This window comes from Chiroxiphia lanceolata, chromosome 7 (assembly GCF_009829145.1).
Source record: "Chiroxiphia lanceolata isolate bChiLan1 chromosome 7, bChiLan1.pri, whole genome shotgun sequence".
NCBI classification, from domain to species: Eukaryota; Metazoa; Chordata; class Aves; order Passeriformes; family Pipridae; genus Chiroxiphia; species Chiroxiphia lanceolata.
Window position 1 is genome coordinate 28586155 of NC_045643.1, and position 23544 is coordinate 28609698.

The 23544-nt window shown below is 44.2% G+C and overlaps 1 protein-coding gene across 2 annotated transcripts in view; it reads right to left on the reverse strand.

Moving 5' to 3' along the window:
• SEMA5B (semaphorin 5B) overlaps positions 1-23544 on the reverse strand; it is a 271865-nt gene that overhangs the window by 202258 nt on the left and 46063 nt on the right. Inside the window, exon 1 of one of the 2 annotated variants that reach the window (XM_032693508.1) lies at positions 5998-6049. The exons of the other annotated variant lie outside the window; for it this stretch is intronic. The gene's annotated coding sequence lies outside the window, so the exon portion shown is untranslated. Of the gene's footprint in view, positions 1-5997; positions 6050-23544 lie in introns of those variants that run through there. 2 annotated transcript variants of the gene reach the window in all.

Consider the following 23544-nt stretch of genomic DNA (forward strand, 5'->3'; position numbering starts at 1 on the left):
CTAAATCTTGAGCTTTGGTGTACAGGATTTATTGCGGAGTCAGGCTCCATCCACCACCAGAAAGGTAATGCAGTTGTCAGTTTCAATTGAATTGCCTCTCCATTTATACATTTTTTTAACTCAGCTGCCTTTCATATGCGTTCCACCTTCTCACTGTTCGCACACAATTTGATACAGTCATTTCCTCAGTTGTGATCCTTTACTGTATGTCTTTCTCTGGATCTGGACCAAACCCCTTCTTTTGTTACAGAAAACTGCTGGGTAACGATCCATTTTTCAATGCATATGTGTGCACAAGAGCAGCAGATGCTGAGGGAGCAGATTTTGAAATGAATCAAGGAAGTAAATGAGTGTGGGAACCGGAGCCCAAAAGCCATTTTGGAAAGACATTTTTGAGCTACCTTAATAGGCTCAGCCTGCCATATTTCAAAACAGCATCGATGGACAGAACTAGTAAAACTTGTCTGATCAGTTTAAGCACAGGCATCCCTCACAGTTGCCTTCTGCGTGCATGCACATGCACTCACACAATCACACATGCTTCTTCACCTGTAGGATCAAATCTCTGAAATTTCTTCCACGATTAACGTACAAATAACTTATAACCCAGTCAGAGACTTTGTTACAGTATCTACATTCTTCCCTCCAAAGGTGTTCGTCTCTAAGGCTTTTGTTTTTAACAAATATGGATACGGACATAGATATAATCTGAGTGTGCATTTATATATTTAGATAGATATATGTACATACATGGGCACTTATGTGTTTGTAATTTTAGCCTCATATGCCCCCAATGAGCAAAACACTTGGAAATTATTCTTCCAGTGGGGTTGTGGCAGCATGGTGAAAATCTCTCTGCTCTTAATTAGTCAAAGGCTCTTAAACTCATGGAGTTACAAACTGCCAGAAGTAGAAATTTACTGAATGTAAGAAATGTGCTTTAGATAAACAGCAGAGAATAAAGTACAAGATGGCCCAGTGTTACTTGGCTTGACGAAGTTTTACTTTCCCCAGATCAGCAGCAGAGCTTTTAATGTTCCTCCCTTACTTTTAACGAAACTTTACCACAGAATCTCCCCTGTACCATGACCTGGGATTCATAAAAACAATGCAACAGCCTATATATTTTTCTGATTATATCTTCCAGAGCCAATTTCACACAGGCTGTTTATAAGTCACTCACCAGAAAGCAGAAAAGAAGAAAAGAACGTTTTCCATCTCTTTACTAAAAAGCAAAACCCCTCAAACCAAACCAAATTGTACACAGCTGTGTGACACCAGCAGTGACTTTTATGATACCATATGCCCTGCTGAACGGTGTTTCACTCAGCTGATGTAGGCTTACTGGAAGGTTAATAAAGAGGCATGATCTTTGGCTAATAAAGGCCAAGTCCGTTATAAAGAAGATAGATTTCAATTTGCAGGGAGAAACAGTGGAGGAAAAAAAGACAGGAAGGAGAAATTTCTGCTGAGGGCACTGTTGGCATGCCATGATTTGCAGTGCAGGGACAAGGGGCCTTTCATGGGGTTTCACTATGACAGTACTTGGGGCAAGCAGAGCCAGGACTTGCTCCAAAGCCCCCCCAAAAGGGGCCTTCCCCAGAGCCACATGGCAAACCCAGAGTTTCTTTCTCAGCTTGAGGATCAAAGAACCCAATGTTCCAGCTCTCATCTGCTTCTGTATTTGATGCTACTTTTCACTTTAATGGACTGTGTTACATATAAAACGTCAGGAAGGAGTTACTAGCATGGGGGGCTTTTTTTCCTCTAGGATACAAAAGAAGGAAGGTCTCACATGCAAAACACTTCTGAAACACATACATGGAAGTGTGAGCTGCATCATCCCTGAGAGACAGGGCTGGGCCACCCCCAGGCACCAAAGAGCCTCCAGAGAAAAGAGGAATCCTCACCTGCTCTTTCTACCACTGCTGAGAAAGTGAGAAACAGAGGTGATTTTTAAGGAAGCAGGCCTTCCTTTCACATGTGCACCCACTTCTGAAGAGCCTGGCAGTCTTCTTCCAGCCTCCTGAGAAAGCATTTCCAGCACACCCTGTCCCAAGACCCTCTGTTTCCCCCACATACACTCAAATCCCATCAAGGTAAACAAGTGATAAGACTTCAGGATTAGGTCTACTGACCTCAGAAGGAATTTTGCTCAAACAAGAATTAAGCCTGGAAGGATTTTGTCCTTACTGAGAGGCTTCTAAAGGTTTCCCACATAAGAGTTTCAGGAAAATGACTTGTGGAATTTACATCCCGCTTTGCTCCCTGAGACACTTTGGCAGCTTATCCTGGAGGGCACTGGAGTTGGCACCCAGACAAGCCGTCAGCTCACAGCCGAACAAATTATTGATTCTCTCCTCACTCTGAAACAAGGCAACAACAAACTCCTAAATGCACTGCATCCTTCAATATCTCCCTTTGGAGAAATACCCATCTGTAACACGGGCAGTAAGGGGGCATTTCCATCTCTTGGGCCATCTCAGGTGGATGAAGCACTGCACTTATGTATTTTGTTCTCTATGATCACATGAGATTTTTGCACAGAGCAACTTTCAAATCCACACTCAGACACAGCGAGATGTATGTACAAGTGTTTGAATGCACATATAAAAAATGGATGGAATTTGGAATGCAGAAGGTGTCCAACAGAAAATGGGGTTAAGGGTTTGTTTTCCCCAGTATTACATTATTCAGAGGCAAACGGTTTTCCATGCATTATGCACTTAATGAGCTTCAGATTGAGAATACAGAAAGATCTTGACATTGGCTTTAAGAAACAAAATGTTCAAAATGATCTCAACAAATTAAGACGCTTCATCATAAATGGCACATCACCATGAGTATCAGTTTTGTGAAATTCCTGTTATTCTTCTGTAACTCACAGCAATGTGCCCCATGCTTTCTTGTTTTCCTCCTGCCCTCTTCACTGCCACTCACTAGGGATGTAGGTTGTCCCTTAATCCACTGCTGTGCAAGGGCTAAGTCTTCTTTCTGCTTCTGGTATCCCAACTCTGCAGCCCCCAAATGCCAAAATCAACATGCAGCTGCCAAAAAATGCTGGTAACTCATCACTAGACCCATATCAAGAGTGGCCTGAAGAATAACATCTACTTCTACCTCTCTGAATGTAATCATGGGAGCAGCTTTCCCTCGTGCCAAGGGCTAGAAATGAGGCCATTTGAGAGAGTCCATCACAGAATGCCTCACTGGGGTACACAGAACGGACCGGGAACTGGACCCAATAGCTGCACCTCACAGTTGTCGGATACATCTCGTATGCAATGCTTCCCATTGCCTTGTACCAGCTCACGTTAGGACTAGAAGGGGTCCCTTGGGAAAATTCTGCCTGCTCCCAACTTAGAATACAGATAAATCCAGCAGCTCTTCTATTCTGCATCAAAATGCTTCCCCCGCACCTGAAATCAATACCGTCTTCATGCAAATTTTTACTGCATGTGCTGCACGGATTCTAAACATTCATTCAGTCAACACGCCTAAATAGTTCAGAAAATGATATTATGGCTTTATCAGGTCAATCATCTAGAATTTTATATCTCCCTAAACACATATTTATAAACAGCACTACAAACATTGTTAAGGCTACTGTGTGAAACTCTTATACCATTTTTTTGCAAATGCTAATTTTATCAGAAACATTAAACAGCAAAAAATTACTTTTTGCTCCAGCCACTTATTTTCTGAGTAAGATTGATGCAACTGAGGTTTCAAATGTGCAAAATATTCTGTAGCACAAATACTTTTCATTGTCCCTGTGAATTGCAGTATGTCCCAATTTCAAGAGACTGCTTTGCTTTAGATAACGTTGCCAAGTTACTAAAAAAAACCCCTCAGCAATGGACTGTTTGCATCCCAGGGTCATAATAAGGTATCCTGGTGACACTGAAACATCAAGATGTAAACAATAAAGAGACAAAGGATGTTGATCCAAGTGGCCAAGTCTAAAAAACTGCAATTCCAAAGCAAAGTGGTATTTAGACCATTGGATACATTACTGGTATAGGTGCCTGCAGAAACAGGTGCCAATTTTAGCATTTCTCAGATGAATTTGCAAACTGAGTTCATATGTTGGGCTCACAGCAGAATAGAGACCTCAACAGATGCAGATTTCTATACTCTGAAGAGGTAGGAATAATCAGTCCTTGCCCCAAGGCAGAGAAATGAGAGAACATTTGTTTTCAATATTTAAATTGACTAATGCTGCAGGATATCTCATCATTAATACAAACATACCTAATAACAGGCAGAGGACAGCACTGAGACAGACATCCATCCTGCTGGATGGGTTTTCAGCCTTAAAATACACTGGATAGAAATCAAATATGAGCCACCATTAGCTGAAGCAACACTTTTTCAGTGATGGACTGATAGCAAGACAAGGCAGATTGCGTGTATCTTTTATTGGACTAATATATAAGCTGTAACACGTGAACCTTCAGGCGGTTGGCAGCAGAAAGAACACTTCTGGCCCAAAAGCATCTCACTGTGTCGAGCCAACACAAAGCCTCCACCTCTGTCCATTTTATCTCAAGCAGCTGAAAATATTTTTTGCAGCCAGTTTGTGACAGTCACAATGACAACCTGCACAAACACAGCAGGCTCAACAGAAAAGTCCTCACTGCTTAAGTGCTCTGTTTGCTTTTTGCACTGTCTCTGTCCATCCAGGTTATTTATAGAGCAGTCACCAGGACACTCACAGCCCAATTGTGGTGACTTGGCAAGTTTTATAAGAAGTACAGTCCCGAAGTGAGCAATTCTCTGTGAAAATACACAAACACTTTCACCTGTCACTAGTACTTGGGTGTCCCTGTAACTGACCATTGCAAATCTCTTGAGATTACTGTGCAACCTAGGGAAGGAAAAATACTGCTGTCAATGTGTTTCTCAGAGATGGGGGGATTTGGCCAGCAGTGAGTTCCATGAATCTTTTGATAATGTTTCCATACAAACATAAGGGTCATTTAGCAGTGACTTGAACAAGATCTTTCCAAACTACAAGCCTGAAGGGGTGTTGGCTGAGTTAAAAAGCTGAACTCTTGAAATTAGGGATTGCAATAACTCAGACCCTACACAGACAATCACAGAACCCAAAAAGAAAAACTTTATTGTTGTTCACATAATATCATGAAACAGTGAAGAACTGAGAGTTTAAGCAATCTGGCCATCAAGATCAGAAACTTAACTGTGATCTCTTGCATTTGCAAAGTACCTTCTACAGCAGACCATGGGCTGGATTTTTTCAGTCTCTAGGAAGCACGTGAGTACCAAAAAAGGGTTTTCAGCAGCAGTAAGGCTGAAGGGGTCTGAAAATCTTTGGAAGCTTTTTTTCTTGAGCCAAAACAATTTGGGAAACCGTATCAGTTCTGCTAAAATTGTGTCTAAAGGCAAAAAAGGAAGAAAACTGGAAAAGTTCTGAAAGGGAGAAACTCAGACATGGAAAAACCTTGAGAAGCATTAAATATTCTGAAATAAGGTTTTGTTTCAGCATGTTCTGTATTATGCATCTGAAGATAAGCATTTCTTAAAACGAAGCATTTCTGTGAACCCCATACAAAGCTCCCCTCGTGCCCCCCTCAGAATTTCCTTTCCAGTTTTGAAGTTTTCTGGGTTTGATCCTATTCAAAATAAGTGCAAATATTAAAATTCTACATAAAACACAGCTTTTGTCCATACCACAACTTACACCTAGAATTTTATTCTTCTTTATAGGGACACCGTACCTGAGCAGTTCACAAAAACTGTGACCTGTTCTGTGCCTCTTGGTATTGTTAGGCATCTAAATATTTTTTAAAATGTAAACTCAGCTGGTTAGGAAGAAATGAAGCCAGGTAGCCCTAAAGCATACACCAAACTGCATTTCCAGACAAGTCAATTAGAAGCATAAGGCTATGAATAATCTGATCCCAACTCTTGCAACAAACAAGAAAAATAATGAAAGCAAAAGGGAGAGGGGAGGAATTCAAACAAGCAGAGTACCTATGGTAACAACAGTGCCGGAGCACCACTGTAGTGGAGCCAGGCTGTGGCATTATTTCCCCAGAGGAACCTTTAGGTTTATGACAAATCAGGGAAGATGCTCAACAGCTATTTGATGAGCTCCGCAACAGCTGCTGAGGTCTGCGTGCCACTGCAACACAGCTGGAAATGCACAGTGCCGCAGCATTAACTGGATAATAACTCAGGGCTTGCCAAGCACTGAGTATCACTAACTTTTTCTGATGAGTTATTTGTGTCCATAATCAGCTGTGAAACTGTTTAGGGAAGATGTTCTCTGAAAAGGAGAATTTACCTGCAAAGGAAGCCTCTGTTGCTAATAAAGTTGTCTGGCCTCAAAGCCCCAACAAACCAGACTCAAAACCACGTTGCAGGTCTTAAGGCAATTAAATGTTTTCCAAGTGGTGGAAATTTAAGGAGTTTTCTAAAGAGAGGAAAAAGTGGCAAATATATGTATTAGTGGACCTTTGTCTGTGGAAAGGAAGATGTGCTGGAGAAGCAGAAGAACTACCCTGTGCCCATCAGAGTATGATCAGAGATAAAAAATTTTACATTACTGGATAGCCATTTTTGACTTGGAAAAAAATCCTAATAGTGCAATCACTTACATCTTGATTGTAAGACATCATCTGCTCTGATAAAGGCTGGTACCAGCTTTCCCAGTGAGCAGAACCCAGGGAACAAATTGCGGCACAGGCAGTTCCAGTTCCCTCAGTTCTGCCAGAGAAAAGCTGTATCCACTTCACTGAGAAAGAAGTACTAAACATCAGGCTGTGTGCAGCCACCCTACAGGGAAAACAAGGGGCAGAACCAAGCTTGTTGCTTCCCCTCGCTCTGTCCTGGTGCAATGAGTCAGCGTAGGAGGCAATATTGCAGACGACGCAGTGGGGGACTAGACTCTACTCCCCCTTTCACAGGGATGGGTCAGGCCAACCTAGCTCCTCTAGTTTGGCTTTTTTGTGCATTGTACAAGAAAATCCCTGGCACAGCTCTCAGCCAAACGATCTTTCCTTTCACTGAGTGATTGCTCTGGCCAGTTATGGGAGCGTCTCTCAGCTGGTGGTGGAACAGCACTGCAGTTGTTGTCACCATTTCTAGACTGGGATGATCTGCAGCAGCTGTGTTCTTGGTGAGCCCATGAATCACTGCTCACAAGCAGGCGACAAGGGCGGGTATGGCAGGTGAGGATGATCTGCAGAAGGAAGGTGGGGGCACATTCCTTTCTTTACCTAAATACATGAAAGATCAGCCCTCAGTCCAGACTTAGACATTCACATGTTGCCACATTGACCAGTCTTTTCCTGTCCCACACAGGCCAAAGGAATCTTCCTTAAAGAATGTAAATTAAACAACAATCATTGCCTTCTCCTTCATTATACTAATGCCTAGAGCATGAAAAAGGTGGGGCAGGGGGGGACCCAACTGGAATCTTTCTCTGATTTACATCGAATGCCATCTGTATTCTTCACTGGCTGCCTTAGGGAGAGGAAATCCGCAGAATGAATATGGGGGGTCTTTATCATCACCAGAGGAACAGAAGTGCAAAAAAAGAGCAGATGGGAGAGGATGAAAAGAGGAAAAGAAAGTATTTCAGAGAAGTGAGTTTGTAGTTGTTTCTTCACCACTTCAGACATTCACACTGAGCACGTATGTTGAGGAAGGAGAGGAAGCTTCTACAGACAACAGCAAAGGCTGTGGTACTCTTCCAGACGTTTCTACTACTCCAAAGCTGAGTCACAGGCACTGCTCTGTAACACCCTTTTAGGCATGACAAGGTGAGGCTCTCCTTGTAGCAGCACTGGTTTTGCTAACATTAGAGGAAAAGGAGTAATTTTAAAGGACCTCAGCATGTTTGACATGCCTAGTCTTTTACTGAGAGTAGGGACAGAGCCCACACAGAACACAAAGGTAAAGCACCTGCTCCAGACTCCTGCTCATGTAGCTGTGTCAGTGAACAACTGCAAGGAGCTTGTTGGTGCAGAAGCCCCCCAGCAGGACCTACAATGCTGAGAAGAGCTGTATTCCCCATATTCCATGGACAACCTGACAATGACTGCACAGAGAACAAGCTCCTCTTACTGTCCTCACGTGACAACCCAATGTGCCACACAGAGAAGGTGGCAAACAAGAACAAAACAACACCCAGCCTGGTTGGAATGTCTCCCTGAGCAGTCTCAGTGGTAATCAGGCCTTTTATCCCTTGCACATGATGACCGATCAGGAGAAATCATAATTTTCAATGCTCAATTTTATCTCAAATGTTGCCCCAGCCAGTCATTCCTTTAAAGCATTAGTTTCTATAGTTACACAAAGATCAGTACTGTTTCTGGTTCCTAAGGAAGGAGACCCAACATGCAGTTGGGAACTCATGGACCAGCTTTAAACCAGACCAGAGAAGAGTGGAGGTTTCCAGGATAAGTAAGTTCTTACAAACTTTGTGAACACAAGCTCTGGAGAAGACATAGATACAACAGCTCCAGGAAAGGCTGAAACGTGAAGTGAAGCTGCAGGTAGACACAGCTCTGTCTAAGCTACAGAAAGCAAAATTAAAAAAAAAAAAAAAAAAAAAGGCAAATCAGCCAAAATAATTACAGAGAAATTCCCTTTCCCTAACATAAGGTTTAAAAGCCATTTGTTTCTAAGGATCATTAAATTAATAATCATGAAAAACAATGATTTTCCCAAAAGTTATTTTACTTCCCATCATTAATTCAGCTTTTTTGAACTGCCGAAAAGATGTGGATAGGAATGGCAAACTGCACATGTCCTACGTATGCCACATCAAGATGATGCTATCGTAAGGCATTAAGGACTCTCTGTCCCCTCACTAAATCTGCCCTGGGGACAAATCCATCCCGTACTGTTGGGATTTAGCCAGAACAACACTGCAGACCACAGGAGTGATAAAGATGGCATTTCTGGTACTGCATTAACTATCGTGGTTTAAGATGCAGGTACTTCAGGCTTCCTGAGCAGATCTACCATTCAGCTCCCATTTATGCAGTCACTGATGGAGGGGCATCCACAGGGAAATAGAGCTCTGAAAACATCTCCATGCAGACAGGACCAGTGAGGCCTCCTCCTCATGGTGATTTACTTCACTGCAGCAATGAAAATTCCTGTCTGGAACCAAGTGCCTGACTGCAAACTTACCACAGCTCCAGGGCTAGCAGAGTCAAAAGGTCACAGCATTTATTTGTTGCTCTTCCAAGATCATTTTCCCATGAACTTGATGGATTCTCAAATGCCCCCTATCGCACAGAAGACTGTGATTAATCTAATTCTTGGTTCAGTTTGGGACTAGCAGGGTTTTCTTCGAAAAACTCTGTCTTAAATTCACTCTTTGGGTTCTTAGCAGTTTTAAAACTGAACAATTAAACTAAAATATATAACGGTCTTCTTTTTCTAAGCAACTATAATGACTGCAGAAAATAAATTCTCCAATTCTTAATGTAATTCTTTGCTCAGCAGAGGAAGAATTCAACAGTCAGGATCTTTGGCTGTTCTCTTTTTCCTCTCTCTGTGTTAAGAGGTCTGTTCTGCTCCCACCTTGTGTGCTGTTGCATGTAAAACTCAAATTTCATGTGTGTTTTCTCAGCTAATAAAAGTGCTTTTCTCTGTCTCTGAAGTATGGTATTATTTAATTTTTATGTAATATAATAGAACATGATTTTATATGATCTCTCATAACCTTCTCTTCTTTATAAAGCTGCAGTTCCTAGAGCCACGCTGTTACACGAAATTCTCATTACACCACAAAAAAAAAAAAAAAGCTTTTAGTGCTCAGGGTAAGAAAGAGGAGATTGCAAAGGTGAATACTATAGGTTCAAAAACCAGACGAGCCCTAGCAAATCATGTTACAGAGTTTAAGACATCAGCATCCCCAGATGTCTGCCTCAACCATTTGCCAGAGGTTTCTAATGCTTGAAGCAACAGGCAGAGTAGAACATGTGTCTGCACTCACACACAACAGCTTAGAGCCAGAGAGCTCAGTGCATGGTCATCAGCCTCACTGGTTTGAGCTAAAGGGTGAGTTGTGCACAGGAGCTGGAGGCAGCAAAGGCTTATCTGCCCCTCTGCCTATTCTGCTGTGAAACAGGGGCCCTGACAGACCGGGCAGGGCAGACAGTGGGGCCACGTCTCTGGTCCCAGGTTCATCAGCCCTCATTTTGTACCCCAGCATTTCAAGCAAGCTGTTTTGGAAGCAGTAATGGTAATGCTGCTATAGGATCCAGGTCAGGTATGTCTCCCTGTCTAGTCACCCCTGTAACCTCAGCTCTCTAATGACACCTGTAATCCCACCCTGGCCTTGCAACATCCTTCTTCTGAGTATCCTGACATCCCCTCATCTCAAACTCTCTCCCACACCCCCAGCCAGCAGTCAGCCACTGTGGCACTGAGGCCACTGCTTCTCCATGGAGGCATTGATTTGGCTTCTGTCCACCCATCTGTAGTCTTTTCATTTGCCAGTTGCAGTAATGCTTTTTGTCCCTTTTCATGGGAATATCTGTGCATCAGGAACCCTCACCAGCAGTGATCCAGTTGCTCTGCAAAAGGAGCACAGGATACAGATGTTGGCTACACACAACCTAGCCACAGTTTAAAGTCATGACCTTTGGGGTTTACTCCCCCCAAATACAACCCTTAATCCTGAGATTGCCTTTCCACCCCAAACACTCATCAAAATTAATAAGGCATGAGGTCGTATATGCTAAAATGGGCATGTTCCCGATGGGAAAACAGCCATCCCAGAAGTCTCATGCCTGGCAGGAAACTCTGGCTTTCCAAGAGCCTGGAGTTATGTGGGACAAGCTAAATGATGCTACTCAGCAACTGTTTCCCAGAGAAATACAGCAAGGGCCATGACAAGGCCAAAAAAGACTAAAAATATCCCAGAGTTTAGCCCATGCTCTACATACTGTTTCATTTAACGTGCTATAATGAAGGGTTTTTGTACACATGGAGCGATATATGAAGTGCAACACTGTCACACAACAATGCCTAAGAGACTCAAAGGCAAGGAGATAGCACAAAAGACAGACCAGAGTCTCAGGGATAAGAGCAAATCAAGGGGAATGCCCCAGAAGGAAGAGGTCTGCTCACAGGGTGATGGGAAGCTGGAATAAAAATTCATCTGTTTAGCTGGATCCCACCAATTTGGTGAGTGTAGCTGCCTTCAACATTTAAATTTCTCTCTGAGTTATGCCTACAAATTGTACTTATTTGAGTACATCTGTTTAAAGCAGGCTCTAATTTGAGACATTTTTCCCTTTGATAATATGACGGCATCAAATTCCAAAGTGCTAAAAAACAGACAAAAATCAAGAGCTGAGATGCTGCGAGATGTGACATTTTTCATGTAACAGCAAGCCAGTCTGACACTCTCTCATAGATCCCAGTGTGCTGCTACTACGTGAAGATCTAATGCCATTGATAATAGTTAAAGGATGGCAGTTATGTTTCAGGAGCCAAAAATAATAAAAAAACCTTCAAGTGCTTTTAAACAAACATTACTGAAACCTCTCATTGCGGTCCTTGAATTCCCATCGGGTAGACACCATACCCTTCATGTAACCCCTGGCTGCTGATTAATGAAACTTGGCAAAGGGCAGCAAAGCCATGCCAAAGGCAGCACAAAATCCCAAGTTTCTGCAAATCCCTGAGGTGAAAATGCACAGACAACAACAGCACCCCCCAATCATTTCCTGACTTCACTTAGCCAGGAGTTTGAGATAAGAGTGCTCAAATAGGCTGTGCTTTTCCCTCTGTGTTCCTGACAATGGCTCCACATTCAAAGCAATCACAGCCATCTCCTGTGTACAATTACTGGCCTTTTACAGTCTCACCTTGTCTAACTCCCCACCACGGACCACAGGTCTAGTCAGACACTACGTGCATTTGCAGTAGTTTTCATGAAGATGCCTGGATCTCTGGCTCCTGTAGGAAATCTGCTGTCTGCAAAGTTAACAGGCATGAAAATGTTGGATACAATTCTCACGTAAGCTAAAACTGAGCTTTTTGGATCATTAGTGTTCATAGCACCTAATCATGCTACTGCTAGAATAACTAACCCTTTGTGTTCTGCAGGTATTGGCCTGAGCTGCAAAGGCTGAACATCCAAACTCGTTCATGTTCTACATCACATCTCAGTTTTTGTGCTTTGTTTCATTTATGATTAAAAAGTAATAATCCATGTGATCAGATAATCTATGCTTTTGGTTCCTCCCAAACCAAAGCAGCATTCCTCCCAGGGTCCAGACACGCCTCTGCTACAAGATTCTAAAGACAATATAGGGCAAGCAGCAGCATCCAGCCTTCTTGTGTACAAACCAGCAGCTTGGGACCACTGGTGCACAGAACAGGTCAGAGCAACACACTGCAGCAATGATCAGAAATATCCAAGGTGACCTTAAGCAGGCTAGCCCGAGTCCCAGGTCTTGTCTGGAACAAGAAGGAAGGCTTGTTCAGCCACAGCACTGCAGCACTTCGAGGTACCCCCAACATACCCTGTGCAGCAGAGAAGAGAGGCAAGCCAGGCTGGAGAGGGAGCCAAGGGCAGAGCTACTCCTGTTTTGCCGCTGCACTGTGGCAGTGTTTCCAGAAATACAAAGCCCAGGAAAACCTATTTAGACCTAAAAATGACCCATACAGAGATTTACCACCCTGTGCAAAGCCACTATGCTTCAGATCGACACTGGGGTTTGAGGGCAAATGGCTTGCTGGCTACATTAGAGCAATTGACTTTCATCTCTTTGGCTGTTTGCAGACAGAAATGCTTTCAAACAGGAATCTTGGATGCAAGTAATTGATTGGTTTTTTAGTCAACCAAGAGACATTTCACAAAATGTATCCTATGTGTCATATATCATAATATCTACCATGTATCATCATAAATCCATGCTTCTCCCAAAGCTATACCTCAGTCCTACTGCTCAGTTTGTCAGCTGTTCATGCCTTGTGGCAATTTCCATTGCATGTGGCAGAGGGTAGGTGGTGTGCAAGCACTGAGGCAGCAGAAAACCTGTCAAAGACATTCCAAGAACCTGCCTGGAGACAGTATTACAAAAATCCCAATTCCAGTTCTGCTTTTGATTTCCTGTGACCCTGATTGAGCATCTGTGTGCCACCTTTCCTATCTGTGCAAGACCCCAGTCCCCAGGGCTCTTGTGAAGATTAGCTTCCGTAAGGCTCTTAGGAGAATTAAAATTTAAGTATTTCCTTGTGGTTGCACAGCTGTCCATGTGCAAGAGTCCAGAAGTGCAACCAACAGCTTCTGCAGCACTGCAACCATGTTGTACAGAAAGGACACCAAAATTGTATTTAAAAAGAAGAATGGAAGGTTTCTGGGAATTATTTTTAGTCAGCACCTGGAATGCTGCTGCTGGGAGCTTGTGCTCTGCACAACATTACAGGACAATTTTTAAAAATACTCAAATCTCCATTTTCCTGTATAAAAGAGTGAGATTGGGAAAGCAAAAAACCACAACTGAGATGAGAAAATGCAGAGAGAAAATATCAGACAGGGACTATGAAATGCAAAACGTTAAATACCTAGGGAAAACAGGGCAAGATGGGAAATAATGCCCCCGGTATGAAAACCATAAAAAGCCAGGGTGTAAGAAATCCTTAGATATCAGCAAGTGAGCCGTAGCTCCTCTGGGAAGAGGTCTGAAAGAATTAATTCAACAGCGAAGTGGGAAAAGGTAACAAAGAAAGGACTGGTGTGGCATTTACAGACTACTCAGAAAAGTAATGGTGGAAGTGCTAATGAAGTGCACCTCATTAATCACTGCTGGGTAAGTCCCCCACCATGCCAAGGTGCAGGATTAAAGAGCCTGAGTAGATGGGCTTGTTGACCATCCCATCACAACCCATGGGTAAAAACCAGAAAATTCAGGGGGACTCAGGTGGTGAAAATTCAGCAAATGGTGAAAAAGAGGGTTTGGCTGGGTAATGGGGAGAGAAAGAGGGATGTGTACATTGCTTGGAGAAGGTCATGAGATGCCAACCGCCTTCTCCCCATGGAGCTACACACCATCCTTGCCACAACAGCTCCATGGACCACCAATGCACCAGGCTAAAAAGTAACAGCGCAGATCCAGGTGTCACATCCAGCACCAGTGACTCACCTTTCCTGGTTGTCTCCTGTTCAGCACGTGAGCACAGCAGGAAGCTGACCATGTAGTATCCCACAGACCAAGAAGCCAGACATCAGGAAACACTGATCATTGAGACAGCTGGATAGCAATATATGGAACTGGCGGAATACCTGTGATTACCAAAGCACTTTGTAAGTATGAACGCAACCTCTCTCTGTCACTAGGAGACAAATTAATATTTGTCCTCATTATACGGGAAGGAACTGAGACACAGAAAGGTTACGTGATTTGTTCTTCACAGCAAAAGTGAACAGCAGAGCAAGGGAGATGATGACTGACAGACAGTCACCCCGTTTCCTCCACACTCTCTGTTTGTCCTCTGCTCTCGGCTTTGACAGACTGCAATGTATTTGTACTGGCAGCTATGGGGAAAAAGTACAACACACAGTGCTGGGACTGGGCATTCATAATGGTAACAAGTCTATCCAGCTCTGTGATAGCAAACTGTAGGTGGTGAGAGGCAAAAGCTTTTGACAAAATCCTACCCATTTCAGAGCCAATCCCTGCATACTAGGAGCTAGGAGAAGACATTCAGAAAGGACAGCTTATTGCATGCACACACCCCACAAAGCAGCTGACCAGTGTCAGACCTAGCACATGCACAGGTAGGAATCCCAATTCAGGCTGATTTTCCTAAAATTCCTACCAAAATCAGAAAAGAGACAAAAGTGCAGAGTGGACTTGTTACTAGATGGTATATATGAAGAAGGAACTTGAGACAATTCAGTTCCTGGCTGACATATCTTGCTTAGGGGCTATTTTCAAACCAGCGAGAAAAAGAGAATAAAAATATTTCCTCCCTGGATCTGGACTTCTCTCCCTTCTTGTAATACTTTCGTTGTGCTTGCCAGATTGGAAAATGCTTCTGGCCAAAATGTCCGCACCAGGAACAAAACAGAAAATGAGCTGTCTGCTAACAGATATCACCTAATAACCGGGAAAGGAGTTATTTCACTTGCCATCCATGCTGGTATCTCTGAAGGACCTAGAGAGCCATGCATACAGAAGGAGAATTCATAAACCCTAAGTACTGGTTTGAACTTCTGGCATCTCCTTCACAGCTGAGCATCAGGCTCATTGTAGGCTAACACTGGGTGGCTCATTCACCTCAGCCTTGCACCCTGTGAATTCACTAAGCCTGTGGTGCCCACCAGCAGCTTGTCATCTGCACACTCATAACTATTTCAAACACAGCCCCCATGCTGAGCCGATTACATTACGAGGAGCGCAGAAGGTATAAGCATAAGTCACTGCTGTAGGTGAAGTGAGTTGATGAAGGTCATTAATTTCTCACCCTGAAACCCCATTGCATGCCCAGTCCAGCCTCATCCCATAGCAGAAAAACCACTCCTTTGCAGAGCTTGTCTCTTCTCCCATCTTTGAATCAGGCTTGGTTCTCCCTCCAGTTCCCCAAGGCATGCTGTATGTATTTCATGGCCTTCAGCCACATGGAGAATTTCGACTGCCCAGAACTTGTAGGGTCAGGAATCTTGGCCATCTCTACATTCAGCTAAGAAAAAGAAAGGAGCAACACTAGATCTGGAGACAGCTGCACTGCTCTGGAAGGGAACTGCTCAGAAGTGCAGCTGCTCCTTTCCCACATGACAGTGACTGCAGGCAGGGACCTGCAGCCCCCTCAGGCTGACCATTTTGATCTCCTCACACCTCATACCTTTTTTGCATTAGTGTAACTAACTGCAGAAAGCAAGCAGCAAAAGAGCCCACCCCAAGAGATAATAAAGATTTCAATGAAAGAAGGCTGCAAAAATGTCAGGGTGCGTAGAGAGGGACAGAGAATCACACACGGGTTGGCTGCTATTTTAACAGTCGGCATTTGCAAACTCAGTGCTGCTGAGTTTACTTTGTTGCTGTCTCCCCTCTTCCCCTCCCACAATTGCCGAGAGAGCCTGACAACCTATAAAATCAGTTCAATTCCCAAGAAACTGCAGTTTTGTAATCATTTGTGCAAGTCAGGTAGAGGCTTATAGTGCTGGACAGAAGGAACTCCCAGAGCACCTGAGAAGCAAAAATGACTCAACCCTCACGTCTAGACTGAGCTCCAGAAAATTCACACATATTTCCCCTGCTGAAAACCAGCCTGTATCACCACATGGGCTCCCACAGGGCAGCTGCTCCAGCCTCCAGCCCTCCTTGTGGTCTCCCACAAAAGGGATGGAAACCTCAGGGGAATGCCAGTGCGCCAGCTCAGAGCGTGGAGGCAGCTCCATGAAAATCAGCAGGGAAGGAGCTCTGCAGCTGCTGGTGGGGTTTTGCTCACCATGGTCCCCAGGGCAGGGTGAGAGGCTGTGGGAAGCACCACCCTAAGGGCTGCCTGGGGAGAAAAGGAAAGTTCCCTTATGGTTAATGTGTCTCTAAGCAAGGCAAAATCCATCTCCCTCTGTGGGGTAAAGGTGAAATATGGCTCCACGCAGCCCCACACGGCAGTGAGAATGCTGCCTCAGCACGGACACTTTGACCTCTCTTCTGAGCATATGAAAACTATTGTGCCTTATCGGCTCTCCTCCACTGGAAACCTCCCGCAATCCCATGCTGGGGACTTAGGAAGAGGTCAGGGAGGGAGAGTTTTGCATGCTGAATCATTCCCAGACAAATGGTTTCCTTATTATACATGGCAGCCTCCCACGGACAGACTGCCAGAGGGCTCTCTGAAATCGTATTAGGTGCCTTTCCCTCGCTTCTCTTTATCCCCCCTGTCATCCTTCTCTCACTCTAAACATTATAGCTTACAGTCCCATCGGAGAGGGGCCGGGGGTCATGAGCACTCAAACAGTCCAAGGGGCCCAAGGAAGGGAACAGCACGAGGGCCTGGTGTAAACTGCTCCAGGCTCAGCAGCTCCCACACGGGGTGGGCGCGCTCCCAGCCCTTTGCGGGACTTGCAGCCAGATGTCAGGATCCAGCAAACCCGGCGGCAGAGCTGCTCTCCAGGCTGTGAGGCCATTGCTCTGGCACAATGCCCGCCGGGCCTGCAGGGCAGGTGCGTGCGCTCCTACCGCATCTACCCGCGCCCTGGGCTTGCTGGATGCAAACCAGGAGCCACAGAACTGTATTTCAGAGAGCATCAAAGAGGAGTTTGTTAGTAAGACTGGAGGAGGCACTTAGCTGTGTGCAATGCTAAGGCTCAGGTTGCAGCCTCCAGGCTGAAGCTGACTTGCACCCAGCCAGCCAGAGGCCTGGAGGGATGGCGGTAATTCCCCCTACCAAACCGCACCACCTTGTGTGCAGGATGACTTGGGCTCCAGGATGACTTGGGCTCCGTGCTGGAAGGGCTGAGTGCCTGTGCCTCCCACACTGCGGCTGCTGCCTGCCTGGAGGGGAGGGCGGGCAATGAAGAAGCATGAGCTGCCGCCACAAGGCCCTCAGTGAGTCCTGGGGAGAATAACAAGACAGTGAAACTTCACAGAGGCAGTTTCTGATGTCAGCATAGTGTCTTGATGGCATTATAGCAGCATTATTGTGCACAGCTGGTGGTAAATTATTCCTTATGTAACTTTTATTTAACATAGTAACTTCCCTTGTAAATCACACTTCTCAAGTCATTGCCAATCGAGGCTGTGACAGAAGTAATGTCAGATCTGAATCAAACACACAAACCCTTCTGAGGTTACTCAAAATGGCTCAAGGGCATTTCACCAGGGCTGGGTCTGCCAATCACAGCACATGCTTGGGCCATTTCTGGTTTGTTACTCAGATGCAGCAATTCCCCTGCAAAAGAGGGCTGGGGCTGCCACAAAGCAGTACAAGGTTTCCATTTATTCCTGCAGAACTGAATAGTAGTTCTCATGCTGCCTCTCCACTCAAATGCCTTGGAGCCACAAGAATCATTAGCACGATAGGGAAAACAGAAATCTTCTCTACACACTCACAATTTCCTAAAAATTGTATCATCAAACCTGGCCACTGGCCATCTCTCTCTGTTGTCATTTGTTTTCTCCTAACCTCTGTGCTCTGATTTATCTTGTGGAGCAGCCACTCTGTAGAGCTTTCTTCTGTTTCAGAAGTGTTCAGCAGGAAATTACTGACAGCCCCACAATGTCACAACAGGTCCAACATGTTATGGTGACCTACCATCACTGGGCCATTTAAAATTCAGCTACGTGTATTTGTGACAAACTATTTCAGGTTTCAGCTTGGGAGTGACTTGTCATCTTAAGAACCCACAGTCTCTTAGTGTAGTATCCAGCACAAGGCTGAACTCAAGTGGTGTCTGTCCTACAAAGTTACAAATCCTATTTTAGCCTCTAGGTTCCTCCAAACCTTAACAGAGCTGCTGTGAACTTCAGGTAAATAAAGCAAGTCCCAGGTCTGGGAAATGAAACTAAAACTGCAAGTGGAATTTTATTGCTTAGAAACAGCTCTGGAATCTGGACCCAAGGAATGTACCCAGCACACAGGTAGTTTCTCTTATCAGCAGAGCACCTCATTATCCCTCATGGCTGAGGTGACACCACAGTGTCACCGTACAAAGTCCCTGTCTCCAGCAAACATCAGTACAGACACTGAGCACAGCTGTGAGAGCTCTCCCCAGAGATGCAAGTGCCCCACTCCTGCAGACGCCCATGAGGCACAGCTCTGCTCCCAAATCTGGCAAACACCAGCTCTCATCCTCTGATTCCATCTGTCCCAGGCCTGAATCAGCTCAGGGTGGTCTGGGTTATTGTTCTGTTTTTCCTGCAGCCCATGGAGCCCCACTGTCCTGTTACTGCATTACACAAAGAAACGGAGACCATAATTGCCCTGAGCAGTACACGCACTAGACAAGAAAGGATAAGACTGGGAAGGATTATCCCCACAACTGCAGTACTGAAAGGACATGGAGATTAACCAACTTGCTCAGGGATATACAAGCAGTCTGTAGCAAAGGCAAGAATTAAACCAGAATCCGCCAAGTCCCATGCCTTTGACACAGGCCTTTACTCTCTGCCTCTGAAGGAGTGTCTTCGCCTTTCAAGGGCAAAGCAGGGAAAAGTGGCAATGCTGCTTTGTTTCCTTCCTGTAGCACAAGTAGAAAATGAGAGTTACAGCACAGCCAGGTGAGACTGAAAACAGAGCACTTCAAGCAGCAGTGTCAAGTGGGTAAACTTTTTTGACAATTAATGAAGATGTGCTACAGCCAGAGACCTCCTTTCCCCCAGTTGCAAGCTGCTTCCAGCTCCTGAAGTGTTTTGACCACTTCCCAGCTCTTTCCCTGTAGCATATCTGGCAGAGTTACAGAGATGTGGACATTTGAGCTAGCAGAGCTGATTTACCTTCACTTGCTTTGCTTCTCACCAGTGCCTGCATTCCCACAGAACATCTGCTTCATGTTTTACAGCAGTGTTAACTGGGAGCAATGCTGAACGCTTAGTAACTAGCTCTTCCTTTGGGTTCCATAGTCAGGCTCCATCACTATTTTTTATTTCTAACTGGACAACTCTGTCAGGGCAAATCTGAAAGCACAACTAAAGAAAGTAACTGCAGAGACCCTCCAAGTGTTTGAGAGAGAGTGCCCATGCAATACTTTACCTCTCGTCTTCCTCCTTAAGCAGTGGGACAGAAAGAAGATGCATTTAACCTTCCTAAATTGCGAGGCCATGATGATTTGAGACTACATCTCTCCTTCAGCAGAATGGACCAACCTTATTTTTAAAATCAGTCTTGAACATCAAATTAGGAAAATCAAGTCAAAAAACGCAGACTTGCATCAAGTCAAAAAATACAGACTGACCTATGCATCCTTGAGTATCTGAGGGCCAGATATTTCAGATGACCACTATTCACACTTTCTGCTGACAGAATTAAGCCACCATGTCTGGATGTTTCTCAAATGTAAACCTCACATCAAAACCATATGAACAAGGCAACTCTATTAGTCTGGAAATGAAACAAAGTTTCTCTGATTTCTGTTTTGATCTCCATCCTCAAACACAGATAAAGGTGACTGATAGACCAGTGCAGGTATAAGGCAATCATAACGTCCATTTTCAGAATCCTGAAAGTTCTGGTAACAAAAATAAATAAGCCAATTTCTCTGTGAAGTGGTAAAGAAACAAAGCAATTGGCATCCTGCACTCTCTGCCCAGCCTCAGACTGCCTTTCTACAGCAAACAGACTGCTTCCAAACAAAATCGCTTTCCAAGCCTGCCACAACAGCCCTGCTTCATGCTTTAAAAAATTTCTGCATGAGTTCAAACCTCCCTATGCACTTTGGTGGAAATCCTATACTCTCCATCATGTAGACTGAACTTGAAACCAATCCAGTTTTCAAACTTTGTTTTGAGATACCAGGTTCACACAGCACCAGGGCTCCAGGCAACAACCCCTCCAAGTGTAAGCCAGCCAGATCTAAGGCTGGTTATCACCCTTTATACAAGCCCAAGCACAGCAGAAACAATGAGCTTTGATTTAAAATCAGGGAAACAATCATGACAGTCAACATCTGAAATGCCATCAGAGCCATCGATACAGTTTTTCGTATATCACTATGTCATTACATCACATTTTGGTGGACAGGTGATGGGTTGAGGACCAAGTCTAACATTCTCTGAACTGAATTCATTCTTTGTTTAACGAGCTGTAGTTTTAATGATTTACATCCAAGTATGCCAAGTCACTATTTGGCTTTTTATGTGGCTTGAGGCATATGTTAAATAGGATCATAATATTTACTTACCTCACCGAAGTGGTAAGAGACTTAATGCACCAACTTGCATTTTAATGCAATACAAAAAGATAGTCTGAAGTAGTTTCAGGCACTATCTTGAACCCCTCTGTTCAGTTTTTAAGGCTCTAAAAATCACATATTTTTGTTATGTTCTTTCTATTTTGTTCTGCACAAAAAGGTAATAAACTAAAGGTAAAAGCATTAGAATCCAAACAGCCCCAATTTCCAACACTGCAAATTCACAGCAACAGAAGGCTGGAGGGAATGTAGCTAATTTCTTTTTCTTGTTCTTTTGTGATACAAACCAGCTAATAAAGAAAGAAAGAAATTAAAACTTCATCAATCACAACTTGGACCAAAAAAAGAAGGGAAAAAGAAATCCATGAAATATTCCTTTCCTTGTTCTATGAGCAGCATTTATTACAACACTCAGGTGGGGCTTTTAACACAGTAAGTTAAAAATCAAAACGGTAAAACTGATTTCTTGGTTGGCAACGATCCTTCAATTAGTTTGTGTTTACAAAGAGTTTTGAAGACATAAATGATTATTTTAAGTGTTAAAACATTATTTACTGACTTTTCTGGGAGAGAACTTTAGCACAGGTGAACGACTGGAGAGGAAGCAAAACAAACTGTCTGGCAGTTCTGAAAAGCCATAACCCAAGAAGTGCCCACGATGGGCTCTGATCCTGCACACAGGTAATCTTCTGTGGAGACTGCTTTACTTCAAGCAGTAAACTTAACACACAGCTGTGGTAAGCAGGCTTTATTAATTTCATTTTCATCCTCATACTTACAAGCAGTGTTTACCCAGAGCTCTGCATTACTAGATCTGTTTTCAACGATGGGAGATGGATAGCGAACATACAGAAAGCACAGAGTCATCCACACAAAAGAGTTAAGGCTCCAAGTCCCCAGGTCCCACCTCAGCACTGTGAGTACATCACTGTGCTGCCTGCCCTGGTCTCATCAGGGATGCAAACAAGCAGGAAGACCAGTCCAAATTACTGAGCATTTGAGCTCTACCACCCAGTGAGACAGGAAAAACAAAGGAACTGTCATCTGCTCAGTGAGGAGACAAGACTAGGAGGGCCATGCCCCATCAGCCACCTTGACTTGGATGGGAAAAATAGTGTCTTCTGTTACTTGAACCAATCCCTCTCTGAGTGTTCATGAATCCTTTCACACACCTCCACTCACCACCTGCACCACAGCTCTTTGCCTACTCTTTAAGATTTCCAGTAAAACTTTAACATAGGAGTACTCAGAACATAAGTCAATCAAACAGGAACCATTCACTCCTCTCCACACCCTCCCAGCTACAAACAGCTTTTCCCCGGTACTCAATCAACATCCCAAATACTCCTCTCGTTCTTCAGGAAACACCTGAGCAAACAGGTGTGTCTTACAGACTGTTCTCAAGTTCAGCAAATCCCCTGGGAAGCAGCTCAATGGCTAAGCTGTCCTGTCTAATAGTTGGTCTCTTTTCCATCCTGGATAAAGACAGGATTCATGGGAGACCCGCAGGCAGTGTTGTGTAGACCAGAAGCAGTGGTTTCATTTTCAGATTTGGGTGGTTGACCTGGGGTGCATTAACACAGGTCTGTCAGCCTCTGCCTCCCAAAGCGCATTCACCATTTAAACAGGAAGCCCTTGGGAGAGATATAGCTACTGTCTAAGTGAAGGAGGACAGGCTGTGACTACATCAGGCAATTTAGGAGTACAGTGCTAAACTGCAGGAAGAGAGAGCTGCTAATGCCTTTCTAGCTTTTTCCCATCCTGGAAAAATCTGCAACCATGTGAAGCACATGTTTATAATCCGCCTATCGTAACAGGTCTCTGGACTCTGCCAGACCCTCTCGGGTGTTGACCAAAACAGCATAAATGCTAGAAAGCTGAGAGCTGTCTCCCAAGACTAAATAATTTCCATCTGTGACTCAACAAAATATTTGAACCCAAGGCTATTGAAATGAAAGGCTGATATCAGACATCCACTGCATGACCTGCATCACTCTCCCACACTGCTTTGACCTCAGCTGAAACCATTTGCAATTTTACTTCTTTCACAGAGGCCTGGATTAATGACTGATCATGGACCTTCACCATGAATCTCCAGGCTTCTGTCAGCCAGTGTCACAAACTTAACATTATCTAATTGTAAGTTTTCCCATTTAATTGCAATATACACCTGCTCAATGTCCCTCTGTGTGTGAAAAAGCATCATACTTCATTTAAAAAGCCCTCATTTAAATTCAACAGCTAGCTGCACAGATTTAACCATTAAACTGATTTATGTTGCATAAAAGATCAAACCAGATCGCACCTTGTGGCCAAATAACCATAAAAGGTTTCTGTAAAGATCATTAATTCACCTCCCTGGGCAGTTAGTTTAGCAGTAAATATGACTTAGATGACTTTATCCAGTTAACCTTAATCAATTTGTTATTATGATTAGTCACCCTAATAACAGAAATGTGAGAAGGGAAAGTGCTACAGTTCAGACCCTTGTAATGAACAGGCTGGTGGTGTGCTGACCCTGGATTCCCACGCTCTTGGGAAACGGGCATTCATCCTCTGCCTGCACCCCAGGGGACCTCAGCTGACCTTTGCTAGGGAGAGCATCCCAGAGGTTGGGCTTTTCCTGATCCTTTTCAGTGGCCTGCAGGTAGGCAGCTCCCACCATCACAACGCAAGAAAAGAAGGGACAG